This window comes from Tasmannia lanceolata, unplaced genomic scaffold (assembly GCF_043159265.1).
Source record: "Tasmannia lanceolata isolate RefF3 unplaced genomic scaffold, GAP_Taslan_0.1 ptg000005l, whole genome shotgun sequence".
NCBI classification, from domain to species: Eukaryota; Viridiplantae; Streptophyta; class Magnoliopsida; order Canellales; family Winteraceae; genus Tasmannia; species Tasmannia lanceolata.
Window position 1 is genome coordinate 18,722,806 of NW_027518682.1, and position 14,436 is coordinate 18,737,241.

The window sequence follows — 14,436 nt, forward strand, 5'->3', positions numbered from 1 at the left end:
GAATATCAAAATCGATCTTGTTCTTGGGGGAGGGATCACTTCACCAATTCCTCATATACCTCGTACCATGGGAGATATCCTAAGAAATTGGAATAGAATTTGAGAAAGAGAGGCTAAGTTAAAAACGACCTCAAAACGGTGCCCTCCTCCACTAGGATGGTTTAAGTTCGACTTTGATGGAAGCTCGAAAGGTAGTCAGTCTGTGACAATAATGGGTGCACTCTTAGGGCATGTTCGGCAACACTTCTCATTTTCGCCTAAAGAATCGGACGGAAACGGAGTGATGAGAAACTTTAGAAACGACTATTTATCACTTTGAAGAATCCTATTTTTTAGTCGAAAAAGTAGCAGAAATTTTGGAAACGGACCTTAGCGAGTCACGCAGCTGAACAAGATTTCTGAGATTTTTTTGGCTTTCGTCATTCTCCACCCCTAAAAAAGGGAAAAATCCCGTAAAAGAATAGTTGCCGAACATGCCCTTATTTTTCCTTTTCACGCCCTTATTTTTCCTTTTCACGACCAACGAGGGTTGGAAGTTGCGATCACACCATTAATCATTGAAGAAGAATCTGAAAATGTCATTGCATGGGCTAGCAAAAGGGTGAATGGTCTTTAGAGCTTTAGCCAATGGTGCTTAACATGGCCTGATTTCTGATGGAAACTGGGGCCACTACCAATCAGCACTAAAGCTATCAATAATGGGGCCCACTTCTCACACTTTTGCATTGCATTATTGGGACGTTCATAAATTTTTGGGAGTTGTAACAGCTTAATAACATAAGGCCCTGTTTGAATTGCAACAAAACAATTTCTGACGGAAAAAACTTCTCAGGGAAATTTTTTCCTTTCCGCATTTTAAAGGGATATGATATGACTGGTTAATTTAGAGAGATATTCATAAAGACTACTAATGTTGCAGAATCTCAGCTTCTCTTTTATGCGTTATGAAAATGGTATTACAGTTCTCAAAAAATTCTAAGCCAATTCTCCCTAAAATCCCTAGGCACAGACAAGCAAGCCCATTCTGTAACTCAACACTGTTGAGTTACATCCACAGCAAGATTGAATTCTCCCAGGCCAAGCAGTATAAATGTTTGTGGAGAAACTCACTATGATAGAGAAGATAAAGGAAATCTATGCTGCCTCAACTCTTGAAAAATCTCATATACATGGAGAGAAGCTAAGAAGGCAGCAAATTTCTTGTCCAACATAGATTGTCCACGTGAGGATGGAAATCATATCTCTCCCTGTTATTGCCCTCCCTTGTAAATCTTGTACTCTTGGATAGTTCAGGAGAGGTACATTATATGTAGTATCCTTTTTCTCATTAATACACTGGCAGGGGTCCTTGCAAAACCCCAGCTTGCCTACGCAAAAAAAGTTCTAAGTGTCAGAGTGTAAAAGATAAATAACGCCTTTCTCCAACAGCTTAAGCTTTTGGAGAAGTTGGTTAGTTAACATGGTATCAGAGCCAAAGGTCTCGAGTTCAAACCACCCGGATAGCGAAAATCCACATGCGATGGTCGGCCCAAAGTGGGACCACATGTGCCACGTGTTTGCCAAGTGGGCCACACGTGCGGGGAGTGTTAGAGTGTAAAAGATAAATAATGCCTTTCTCCAACAGCTTAAGCTTTTGGAGAAGTTGGTTAGTTAACACTAAGCCAATTAAAAAGAAAACACAAGCTGACTTTGTGCAATTATTAAAACATGGTAGTGCCAATATCAGTAGACTATCATAAATTGAAGGCCCCTCGAAGTAGAAACTGAATAGGGTTGGTTTAAATTATCTTTTTGGGTTTGTACAAAGTTGGAAATATTAGAAATATTTTTCCTTTCCAAACATTACCAGGAAATTTCTACAGTCCAAACAGGGAAAGCGTGAGATAAAGAGACAGGTGCCATTTTCCAAAAAGAAAAAGGGAAAAAATATACTTCATTAAGACAAGGAGAAACCGTAGAACTTGACGCTTGGCCATGTATCAAGCAACGATTTGAAAGGTTACTTGCTCGATCACCCTAACTATGCCTATAACATCAATCTAAAAGGAATAACAAATGTGAACATGGGGTACTACAAGTAAAAGAGATGCTATAGGGCTCACAAATCTTCAATCAACCCATAAAGACAGGGAAGTCCAATACATGATATCAAGCAAAGAAAAAGTGAAGGGCGGGTGGGTCTTTGAATGGGTGAATGCAACAGTTGCAAGTAATAATATACTTAGTAAGGGCTACTAGGGGCCTCAACTATAAGAGAGGTAACAATATAGATCAAAGCAAATTGTGCTGTGAGAAGAAGCATAAGTTCAAAATAATTTTGAAATTCTTTTCTTGAATTTCAAGACTTTGGGCAATTCTCATCACTGATGAGCAAAATTTTCAAGTTTCTTGCAAAAAACAAACCAGAAAACTTGGGAGAGATGCAGTGAACTGATACGAGAAAAAAGATCCAAGACAAAACTAAAAACAGGAGAAAATATTAAATGAAGAAAAATAATAAAACGCATGCCTCTAATAAAAAGGCAAGGGAAAGTAGATTCCACATGAAGGATATAGAAAAAAATCCCAAACAATAGCTAGAAAGAGACCACTCAAATCCTGCAACCAATGGCCATTGTCCCACAGACCCTGCTGGGGAACAAGCAGCCAAAGATAGAATCTTCAAAATGTATTTTTCTAAATCTCGATGAAAAATGGTAGAACTGGATGTGGTTTGGAATTCAGAAAATCCAAGGAAAAGAGTGGGTATTCGAGTCTTTAGGAATAAAGAATACAAAGGGAGGGATTTGGTTTTGAATTCATGGGAGAGGGGCTTTTGGTTTGAAATTCCACAGGGAAAACTAGAAAATATTGTTGTTTTCTCGAAATTGAAAACATTCATAACCATGAGTAATCAGCACTCTGCAGATCCCAGAATCATAATCTAAAGCTAAAATTTGAAATTGTATTAAGAAACAAGAAGCTTATAGGGTTTTGTTGGTAAAAATAATAGATTATGTACCATGCATATTACTAATAGAAGAGCATGTAAAATGCATATATGGTGGGCCATCTTTGACAGGCATATTACTAGGACAATGGAGCCCACATGAAAGCAGTTGAAACAACTGAAGAATAGCAAATTCAGATGATATGCCAATGGACCGCCAATTTAAATTTCACCCCCATTCAACACAGGGCCTGATAAAACAAGTGAAGAATAGCAAATTCAGATGATATGCCCATGGACCGCAATTTAAAATTCACCCCCATTCAACACAGGGCCTGATAAACACACCAGAAGGCATATTTTAGACAGATTTCAAGATTAAAATCAACAACGAGAGATTAGCTTTTAACTTCAGCGCTAATCGATAAGCATAAACTCTACACCAAAGAACTACTATGGTTTTTATTGATGATAAAAGCGAGCTTATAGTTCCCAAAAGACAAATATAATCAACAACAACAGATTAGCTTTTACCTTCACCGCTAATCGATAAGCACAAACTCGATCTACACCATAGCTACTTCTATGGTTTTGATTGATGATAAAAGCTAGTTTAAAGTTCTCAAGACCCAAATCTACTGTGCATGGAGTCAACAAATTCCATACAGATCTCACAATCATGTGTCACACGCACAACATAAAATCTGTGAAATTCATCCTCTGGCATAACTGACAGAGCTTTAACGAATTCATTCTCCATGTATCTGCCGCTGCTTCAAATCCTAAAAACCTGCCACACTACAAAAAATTATGATTAGTCTTAAAAAATTAAATGAAATAGTCTAAAATTAGAGGACAGACCGATATAAAAAAGTTAAGAATAGATTAAATACCTGGTATAGAAAATTGCCCAACACTGTCATTCACAGATATAAATCACTTTCGAACAACCTGGTGCTTACGCTTCTGCTGTGCAACCTGGGGATTCATGGGTGGCTGTCAGTGCAAGCACAAGAAAAGGAGTCAAACAATCGGTTACTTAGGGCCTAAATCTCTGAAAATATAGCTTTGTGCAACTTGATATGCATTCAGCATCTATTAAAATTTTGCAGGTTCCAGCTAGTATTTCTTCCTTCTATTCAGTGCTAAAGTCAAAATAGCAGCACTAGGGGTATGAATACTGAACGGGTTCCCCAAAGAATTAGACATTTGTTGTGAAATGGACACCAACAACATCCAATGCAAGTCCTGTCTTTATTATTGGTGCATCTACTTGAAAAAATCAAAACCAAAGGGAACATCAGATACAGTCTTCATTCCCCATACATATTTTTTCCAAAAAAAAAAAAAAAAAAAAAATAAATTCAAGGGAAGAAAGATAATTGGACTGATGCTGACAAGGTATGAGCAACACAAACAGGTTCAGCTCTCACACTTGCTAGCATAAAGAAATGGTGTTAAAATTCTGGCAAGTAGGCCTTCAAAAAAGACATCTCATATACCTTGGATGAGTGGGTAAAAATTGAGAAATTTTGGAATTCTTGGATGCTTTACAATAATCTCAAGGTGAGCTTATATATAGCACTTACAAGATAAACATGGAATGGAATTGAGATAATTATAGAAGGAAATAATCCTAATCAAATCTACCTAATCAAATCTATTTCCTAATCTCTCTGGGTTGCCTCTTCAAATCCACATGCCTAATTTATCCACGTGCCTCATTTAGCTAACTTACCCAATCTACCTCCAAGATGATCCAACGGTGAGATCTTAATTCAATCCATCCGTTGGATCTCACATTCTAACATCTCACATATTCTAACATATCATAACCAAGGCATGTGCTCAGAACAATATTTAGGATCTGAAGTGAAGGCTAAGGGAAAGAATGATTAGTGGGGACTTGATTCTACCTCCTGAAGAATCCAAAGTTGATAGGTTGGCCAACAGATCCTATTAGTTACGGGAGATCCACCATGACTGATCCCAGGTAATCATGTAAGATCCAGAACTGAAATGTCCACAAAGGTTTTGACATTGTAGTAATTGCATGCATCAAGAAAGAGGACATACTCACCAATATGGCTCGTTACTTGTGTTCTTGCACATAAGCAAATCTGCTAACTATAAAAATCACTCCGAACTCCAGTGTTTTGAATGGCAAAGATCAAGATCTAAACACACACAAAAAAATGCATTTCATCCAGATAAAAGGAAATCATGGTTCAGACACGGACATACATCTCAATTCTCAAAGTTGCTTTGGACAAGACTAGTGGCAAAAGGCTCAGGTGAGGCACAAGATGACAGTTCTAAAATTGCAGGAATGAAAGCTCCAATTACACTAGAAGAGTCATCTGAACTCACTCATAAGCCAACGAATGTGAAGTTGTTAGTATGCTACATATTTGGATACATCTTCCTTGTGATGAATACATTATGCACTACGAAACCTAAGCCTGAGCATGCCCCAGAAAAGGTATTAGATAAATGAGAAATCCAACATGTAAAGGTCCTGTCAGCTTCCATGTATGAGTTATAAGTCTAGTAGTATGGCGGTTAAGTCCTTTTTAAGTGTATGGTTACTGTTTCATTTATTCACGCTGATTGATTATAATGATTCTGATTGCCTTGAATTCCTTTTTTTGAATAATGTATAAGTACTTCATAGAAAGTTAAGAGATAAATTAGAAGAGTTGCAGAGATTGCTCAAAACAAACTTTTGGAACTGAGAATAGCTTCAATAATTATGAAGTCTAGGGTTTTGTAGGAGTGTCTAGGAGAAGTCTAAAAGTATGTAGACACCTCTAGAATCATGTAGAGAATTCTAGAACATTGTAGACATCTCTAGAATTTTTCCAACTTTTCTAAGTCTTCTCATATTTTTTTATATATTATTTGCAATTCTTTCAGCCCCTACGAACTGTCCCAGCACCCACACATGCCAAAAGAGAAAAAGGGAACACACATGATTTTAGCAGAAATGTATGACTTTGATAAGTCCCTCTGATTTTAGATCAACAAGACTCGCACTATTTAGGGCCTACATGATGCCTATAAAATGATGCAAGTCTCTCCTAGGCTTCTTGGACCAAGGATCGGGAGAGTGACATACACACACTCAAATGTTCAACAACTCGGATGCAAGAAAAACAGATTTATGCAAGCTCAGTAAAATGAGCGTATCCCCCTTGATATAGATCGGAATAACTTGATTCAAAAACCAAAAATTCAAGAACTGAAAGATCTTCAATTTTACTGACAAATGTTTTCTCAGATTATCATCATAGGGTGCTCGAAAAATTACTTGAAGTGGACACAAGCGAATGGACAGAATTCTGAAAAACAGAGTGGGATATGATAGGAAAGATAACAACTTCAATGGCTATTCTTCAAGGTTGCCAAGGAAGGTGGGTAACATCAATTCTTCTAGATTGATGGTTGCAACTCTTCAAGGATGCAAATGATAGGAAAAAGCTCCTACTCTTCAAAGAAGGAGTGAAACTCTTATAGGTTTCAACGATGAACTCTTCAAGGTTCAAGGAAAAATGCACTAAGCAAATTTTAATTCAATATTCAACTAATACCCTATTACATATGTTTGATACTCTTCAAATAGAGAAATACATGAGAAAATTCGTTCAAACTAGTCCACTAACTAGTTTAGGGACTCACATACATCATTAATAGCTTAGGAACTCTAAATACATTAACTAGTCAAACCTAGCAAGCACAGTCTACCAAAATAGCCATAACTCTTCAATCGTTGGGCCAAATTAAGACCATGAATATCCGTTGGAAAGATAATTCAAAGACCTGCAACTTCTTAGTCAAGCATTTTCTCTTATTCGTCCATCTAGAGGTCCAAAACGTGCATAAAAATTGACCAGGTTCATTATGACGAAAATGCAATTGGGTCAGGGCCTTTATGCTTTGTGGATTCAATTTGGGCTTGGGCCTTGTGTTGGGCTTGAATACGAGCTGATCTTCTCACTTGCTTGGGATGGGCTTCAAATTTGTCAGCCACATGAGTTGGGGTTGCATCATAAAATTGTAGGAATTGTTAGTTATTTATTATTTGTGACTTAATATAATAAGATATATGGAAAGCTGGTAAGACGTATCTTTTTTTTAAAAAAAAAGGTAAGGTGGTATTTTCTAACAACAATTTCCACCTATGATTTTGCACTTGTATACTTGTAGGATTTGTTATTCAGATGGTAATATGGTACTTTCCAACTACGATTTCCACCACACCATACAAGATGTGTTTATAGGAATACGTACATGCATGCATAGAAGAGTGACAAAGTGACAATTACATTTGTGTGTTCTATGGACATATGTGTGTGTTCTCGTCTTTTATACAACACTTAATGCATATTTAATGAGTTTTCATATACATTGTTGGATTTAAAAACATTTTAATTTCCAAATTTGATAGTGAGATCTATATATGTTGCAATATTTTACAAGACCAAGAGCAGAAAAATTGGACGAAAACCCTCACGTGCTACTCGACTTCAAAATACAAAACAATAAAATACCCTATTATTCTTCATTATGTGATCAAATTACAGCCTATAAACGCTAAAGCAACTTAGCACCATCCAAATTGTAGGGAATCACAAAATCTTACATGCAAAAATTATCACCGTCTGAAGCTTATGTTTGTCATGCCCCTAAAATTGAGTAAACTTCAACAAAATGAAGGAACCAATTATAAAAGATCTGTCAACAAGGCCTTCGGCTTTGTCAGAAATTGCAAAAGCCATGTATAAGAATCTATAAATTAGTGGCAAAGCCTTCTTACCTTGAAGTGAAGTCTCTGGAGTGCAGATCTCAGCAACTCGTCTCCGACAATTAACCTCAGCTTTTTAATGAACTCTTCGCGCGCTATGGCTTTTGTCTAGCATAAAATCCAAATGACGTATGAATGCTATTGCACAACAAAGCGAAAAGACTTACAGCGTTCAAATGCATCAATCAACTATTTTATCAAGCATACCTCGATTGCTTCATAATGGAGACCTAGTAAATGCATGGCCGAGGGAGGTATACTGTGTTGCATTGCTCCAAACAGAATTGGAATAGGCAACCACGGTGAAGTGGGTATCTTTACAACCTCTGACCGAGGTGGAGCATGTTGACCGTTCCTTACCTGTATATTAACATGGTAAACATGAGAATAAGTTCACTATTGTTTCAGACTCAAGAGATGGCTTATGACATGAGCACTAAGGGACTCTTAATTTCTATGAATCAGATTAAGGCTCCCCAACTTGATTAAAGCAGGAAAAATCAACAAGTGAAGCAAAATTGAACTTCTACAAGGGAAGTTCCCACTTGTTAAGGCACCAACAAGTGGGAACTTCCCTTGTAGAAGTTCAAGGTAATTATTGCTTCCTCTTTCCAATCTAACTAGTTTATCATGCAAAGATCTAAAACTTACGTCTTCCAAACAGGGAACGGCGCCATTTTCAACAATCTCTTCTTTAGCCTCCTTCTTCACCCGAGAAGCCACGACGTCATTACGTTCTTCAGGTTTGGAATTATCTACTCCACTAATATCAATCTCGAGGTTTAACTCAGTTTTACGCGCATGACTTGGCACATCATCATAATCAAAGGAAACTCTAGGGAAAAAACACTTTGAAGACTCATCAATCCACCCAACAGACTGTTGAACACCAGAACTTAGGTTAATCATAACCATGTGGGGGAAATCGACAATATAAAGACAGCTCTCCATGGACACCTCAACACCAGATTTTCTAAGCCTAAATGCTTCAATCAACGAATGGGTCACATTCTCTGGAAAGTCACTCCATTCACCGTTAGAAAAAAACATAACGCGTTGAGGCAATCTGCTCTTGACAAAATTAGTATAATTGTAAACAATAGACTTCCTGTGGTCGCTAGGAGTCTAGGACACACTGACTCTTTCACATCAATGCGTGCCAACTTAGCCCTTCCAGCACCAGCATCTGAGAGAGAGGAAGCAGAACGGACTGCTCTCTTCTGTTTCGAACCCAAAACCCTATCGGCATTAACGTTCTCCATACCCAACTCTAAAGTAGAAAACCCTGTCATTGTAAGAACAATCCCATGCAATCACATCAAACTCTCATATAAAATTAATAATAAGAAAGAATGCAACAAAAAAGAGTAAACGGTTCCTGCGCTTGAGCGTAGATAGCTTATCTGCACTCTATCTGTGCTCGAGTAGAGGAAACAAAGGGTGGGGTATATTGTTGGGGTGATCCTAAGCATTCATTTGAAAGGCCCGATTATGGATGGCGTGTACCAAAAATCAGTTTCATTGGATTATCACAGGGTTTCAATTTGTGGAGGTGAAAATGGACAAATACTGTTTGTCCATTAATCTGCCCATTTTTTTACCTCACAAATGGACATCCTAAGATGATCCAATGGAGCTGATTTTTGGTGGACACCCTATCCATGAAAGAGCCTTCCAAGTGAATGCTTTGGATCCCTTCAACAATATGGGCCCACCCCTGTTTTTGCACTCGCGAGCAGAAACCCTTTTCTCAACAAAAAATTGTTTATTTTATCAACAAAGTAACATATCCCCACATTTGGTGGGCCAATACTTAATTTGTTTATATCTTTCGGCAATGTAGACCCACGCATGTTTTTCAAAATGAACCGTATCGGGCCACACCACAGGATGAGATGGGCCACACCGTAAATAGGCTGTGTCCACAAAAATCATTTTCACATGACGATCCTAGCCCTCCAATCTAAAGAGAAACTTTATATTATGAAAACCTATACAGATCGGAAGGTTGCGATCATCCTGAGGAAATAATTTTGGGGGCAGAATCTATTTACGGTGTGACCCATCAAATGGACGGCTCGGATCATCGTTTGGTGTGAAGCGTACTGTAACATGAAGGCCCATTAAGGCCAAATTGTAGGCCCCACCCGCCCCGCCCATATTTCTCAAAACGAGAATTGCTAGGCTGTCTTCAGTCACTGTGTGGCTGATGCGACAGACCAGCTGTGAAATGCCCTTTGGCGATGGACCCTAGCAAATGCCTTTTTCAAAATGAAGTGTACGTTTCACACCATAGGATGATCCAAGCTGTCTATTTGATGGGCCACAACGTAAACGTAAATAGGTTGTGCCCCCAAAATCATTTCCATAGGATGATCAGAACTCCCAGATCTGAAGAGGTTTCCATAACAATTTCTTTTTAGATCGGAGGGCTACGATCATCCTGTGGAAATGATTTTTGGGGGCACAACCTTTTTACAGTGTGGCCCATCAAATGGACAGTTTGGATCCTCCTATGGTTTGAGCCATACAGTTCATTTTGAAAAACATGGTGGGGCCTACCATGCTCAAAGATATAAGCAAATTAATTATTGGGCCCACCAACCGTTCATGTCGCGAGAGAGAGAGAGAGAGAGAGAGAGAGAGAGAGAGAGAGAGAGAGATTTAGTAGTGTGTCCCGGTTGTAGACTGGGGGGATTTAGCCTAGAAGGGGGAGGAAAATATCACTGCCCATTAAAAAACAAGAAAAAAAATCCAAGATGAAAACCCAGTAACAAGAAATTGTCAACAAATTAACATCACACTCTTCGATCCAATAGCTCATGTAACTAAAAATAAAAAAACTAGAAAAAAAATAATCCAAGATTAAACCCCAATTTCAAAAGCTTGAAACCAAAAAAAAGGAACAAGGAGGAATCTATACGTATAAAAAAACCATAGTCATGCGTATCCAATCGAGAGCTCTGACTACCGATCGAGAAAGCAGAAAATAAAGAAAAAAAATCACACATGTGCAAAACTCATCGATAAGGATCTAAAAACGTATAGCTTCATAACAGAGGAAGAGACCGAAGAAAAAATCCAACAGAATTGAAAAAAAATAAAAGAAAGAACACGAGTATGCAGAGAGATTGCAGGTATGTAGATGGCTGGAAATTCAAAAACAAAACGAAGAGCAGATGGAAAACAAAAAATAGCAGCGAAGAAACAATGAAATGAATGTCTTTCTTACAATGAAGAATCAAGGTAGAACTGAGAAACTCTAACAGCACTATGAAGATTTCTGAGGCTATTTGGTCATAGACTCATAGCTTAGTGGAATATATATATAGAGGGAAAACAAATAATACGAGATTTAAATTAAAAAGAAACGGCCTAAAATAGAAATCTCTTTTTTTTTTTTATATCTCAGCTTGGCCTGGCTCGGCTCGGCTCGGCTCGGCTCGTGATAGGGAGCTAGTAGAAATGTAGGTTTTACTTTTAAATGACGGGGCTATGTCCTTAAAATGTTTATGGTAGAACAATATGGGTATTATACTTAGGGAAATGATATCAGCACAACCATATTTTGATATTTGCACTGACCCATCTTCTCTTTTATTATATAAAGAGCTTTAAATGGTTATTACAGTTCCCAAAAAGCTCATACAAACCAACTAAAAAGAAAAAGACAAGCTGCCTTTGTGCATTATTAAAGCATGGTTGTGAGGATATCATTTCCCTTTTTTACTGTTCAATGAGATGAGGGGATTTGCTAGCGTCCATCGCAGAAGGCATTTCACGTTCATTTATGTTAAATTTTCTTTGTAATTCTATTTTTGGCTCAATAGAGGCGCTAGCTGCGCCGAGCGATGACTAGCGACTATACGAAATTAGCCAATTGTGACTTAGAAGTGGTCGGGGAACAATCAATGATGATCGGCTTTCTTAAATACTTCATTTATTGCTTAAACATGAATCTCCTATGATCCGACATATCCTTTATGTCTAAGAGGCGATCATTTCGGCCCCTATTTTTACACAACTGTGCCTTACAATTGGTTGGGAACAATGCTCGACTATCTAAAATACTTCATTTATTGCTTAGCATGAATCTTCTATGATCCAACATATTCTTTATGTCTAAAAATTCTGGCTAGGGGTGTAAATGGATATTCAAAAATTCGATTACCGTCCGCATCCGAATCCGTTTAAAGCGAATATTATCCGAATCCGTTTCAAGCGGATATTATCCGAATCTGTTTATGAGATATCCGGCTCTTAGCGGATGCGAATCTAGTTAATGGTATATCCGATCCGTTTAACATCCGAATTCGAGAAGTACATCATTTTTATTTATTAATAATATCATTAATATTTAATTTTAGTAATGACACACTATCTTTTGTTTCTAAAAGAAAAGTGAATTTTATTTTTAGAAAAAAATAAAACAAAAACAAAAAGTGTTTTGGGTGGGAAATGACATAATCTCTCATTTTAAAGGCACTCTTAGAGTTTGACATGGCTTCTTTATGAAGCAACAAATGTGGACTGTAGGATGAAAGAGACAAATGAATGATGGTGATTGAAAGAATATGACATAGCTTCTAGAGAATTCTAAAGCAAAAAGGCCATTTAGGTCATTGATGGTAAAAAGGTCATTCATTTGCGGAGTAAGAAGGAGAAGAAAGATAAAGTGATGTAATAAAATGTTCAAATTTACCGGATAAACGGATACGGATAGTATCCGAATTCGAATAATATCCGACGGAAACGAATTGGGTAATAGATATTAAATATCCGTCGAATTCGAATCTGAATCCGAATTCGGAGTATCTATGAAAGTGATATATCCGCCCTTGTTTTACTTGAGAAACCCTCCACCGGTGTATGTATGACTGGAGATGGGCTGATGTACTTCATAGAGGAAGGATTCAACGTTCCTGATTGTCACGTACACTCAGCTGGCTGTCCCATATCAAGAAAAGGGGCGAATTTATCATTTCCCTTTAAAATATCCTGATTTATACGAGCTTTACAATATTGCCATTCATGGCTTTATATATTGTGATATTTTTAAAATATCACCACTACGCGGTACCATATGGGCAGATATATCAATATCGTAGGTATTTAGATATTGATATATGTGGGAATATATGACAAATATGTCTTTGCTCTAGCAGCTTATAAAACTAGGACTGTTTGGACAATCCCGACACAAGCATGTCTTCACATCTTTTCCATTTTCACATAATGTTATCTACAATTCATAAACAGTTCCATTTTTTATTTATAATACAATTGGGTATAAAAGTTAAAACCAAATTAAAATAAAAGATAGGGAAGTATATAAATGACATCCCATTAGTGCAATTGGAGGACCCATTGCAGTATTTGATGGCATCCCACATCAACATGATTTGAACCACAGATCTGATGGGACCCACTAGATGGTCATAGCGAATTGCAAGTTACTCCATGCCAAAAGCTGAGCCGAGCCGAATAGGGGCTTAGAGAATTCTCCTACAAAATCTCTTCGCGTGCAAACTACTGATTTTTTTTTGCACGTGTGAAACTTGTTGTGCAAGCCATTAAGCTGACCTATGGACTTACCATTTCTGTATTTAGATAGGAGAAGAATAATAGTGACTGTCATTTACCTCTCATGCAAATGCATCTGAGACGCCTGCATTTTCATATATTTCCTCTTATCCTCTCATCCTTTCCACGGTGTGCATACGAGACGGGTGTATCTTTTTTTTTTTTTCCTTTTCTGTCTCGTTTACCATTTTTGTTGATTTTTTTCCCATTTCTATCTCCCATTTACCCCCCCTGGGGTGCCATTTGGATTGCCCAGGAATCGGAATAAGCATTACATTCCTTTCCATTCCTTTCCTATTCCGATTCACCTATTAAAAGGAATCTATATTCCAATTCTGATGTTTGGGTAATCATCAAGATCACCAGGGGCGGAGCCAGGAATTTACACTTGGGGGGGCCGGACTAATTTACACTTGGCTGCATTCAGGGGCGATTCAAGGTGAAAAATCAGGCCCGGAAGGGCCCGCGGGCCGGGCACGGCACGGCAATCTATAGTGGAATTGCATACTATGGAAACCTCTATAGATATGAGGGTTCGGGTCATCCAATGAAAATGATTTTTGGGGTAAATATGCGGCCCATCAAATGGATGTCTTGGATCATCCTATGAGGTAATTAAGCCTTATACTTTTTGAAAAATACTTTACTATACTGGCTTACACCATATTACATGTATATCGTGTAAACTTATGAGTTTTATCTGTCCCTTTTTTAGTAATTATCTAATGGGAAAGTGATTATCTAATAATTATTTTAATCTAATGTGAAAGGTTTACACTAACCCTCCATATCTTAACTAAGGTAGGTGTAGACACCAATGAACCAATATTATAATCACGATGGGTTCACATGGTAATTTCACCTTACCATTCTCTTCAATTCAATCTATTCATAGGCCCACAATTTCAATGTGGCAAACGTGCCGTGGGGCAACCGACTCAGAATGAATACCTTAATTTTGAATAAATTTTTCTTTGAGACCTCCCATCTTTAGAATTTTTTTTAATAGGGCTGCTATAGGAAAATACTAATCACTTTTGGATAAAAAAAACTATGCAATAAACTTGGTCGCGGGGGGGGGGATGGCCCCGCTCATGCTATATGTGCCTGCGCCCCTGAA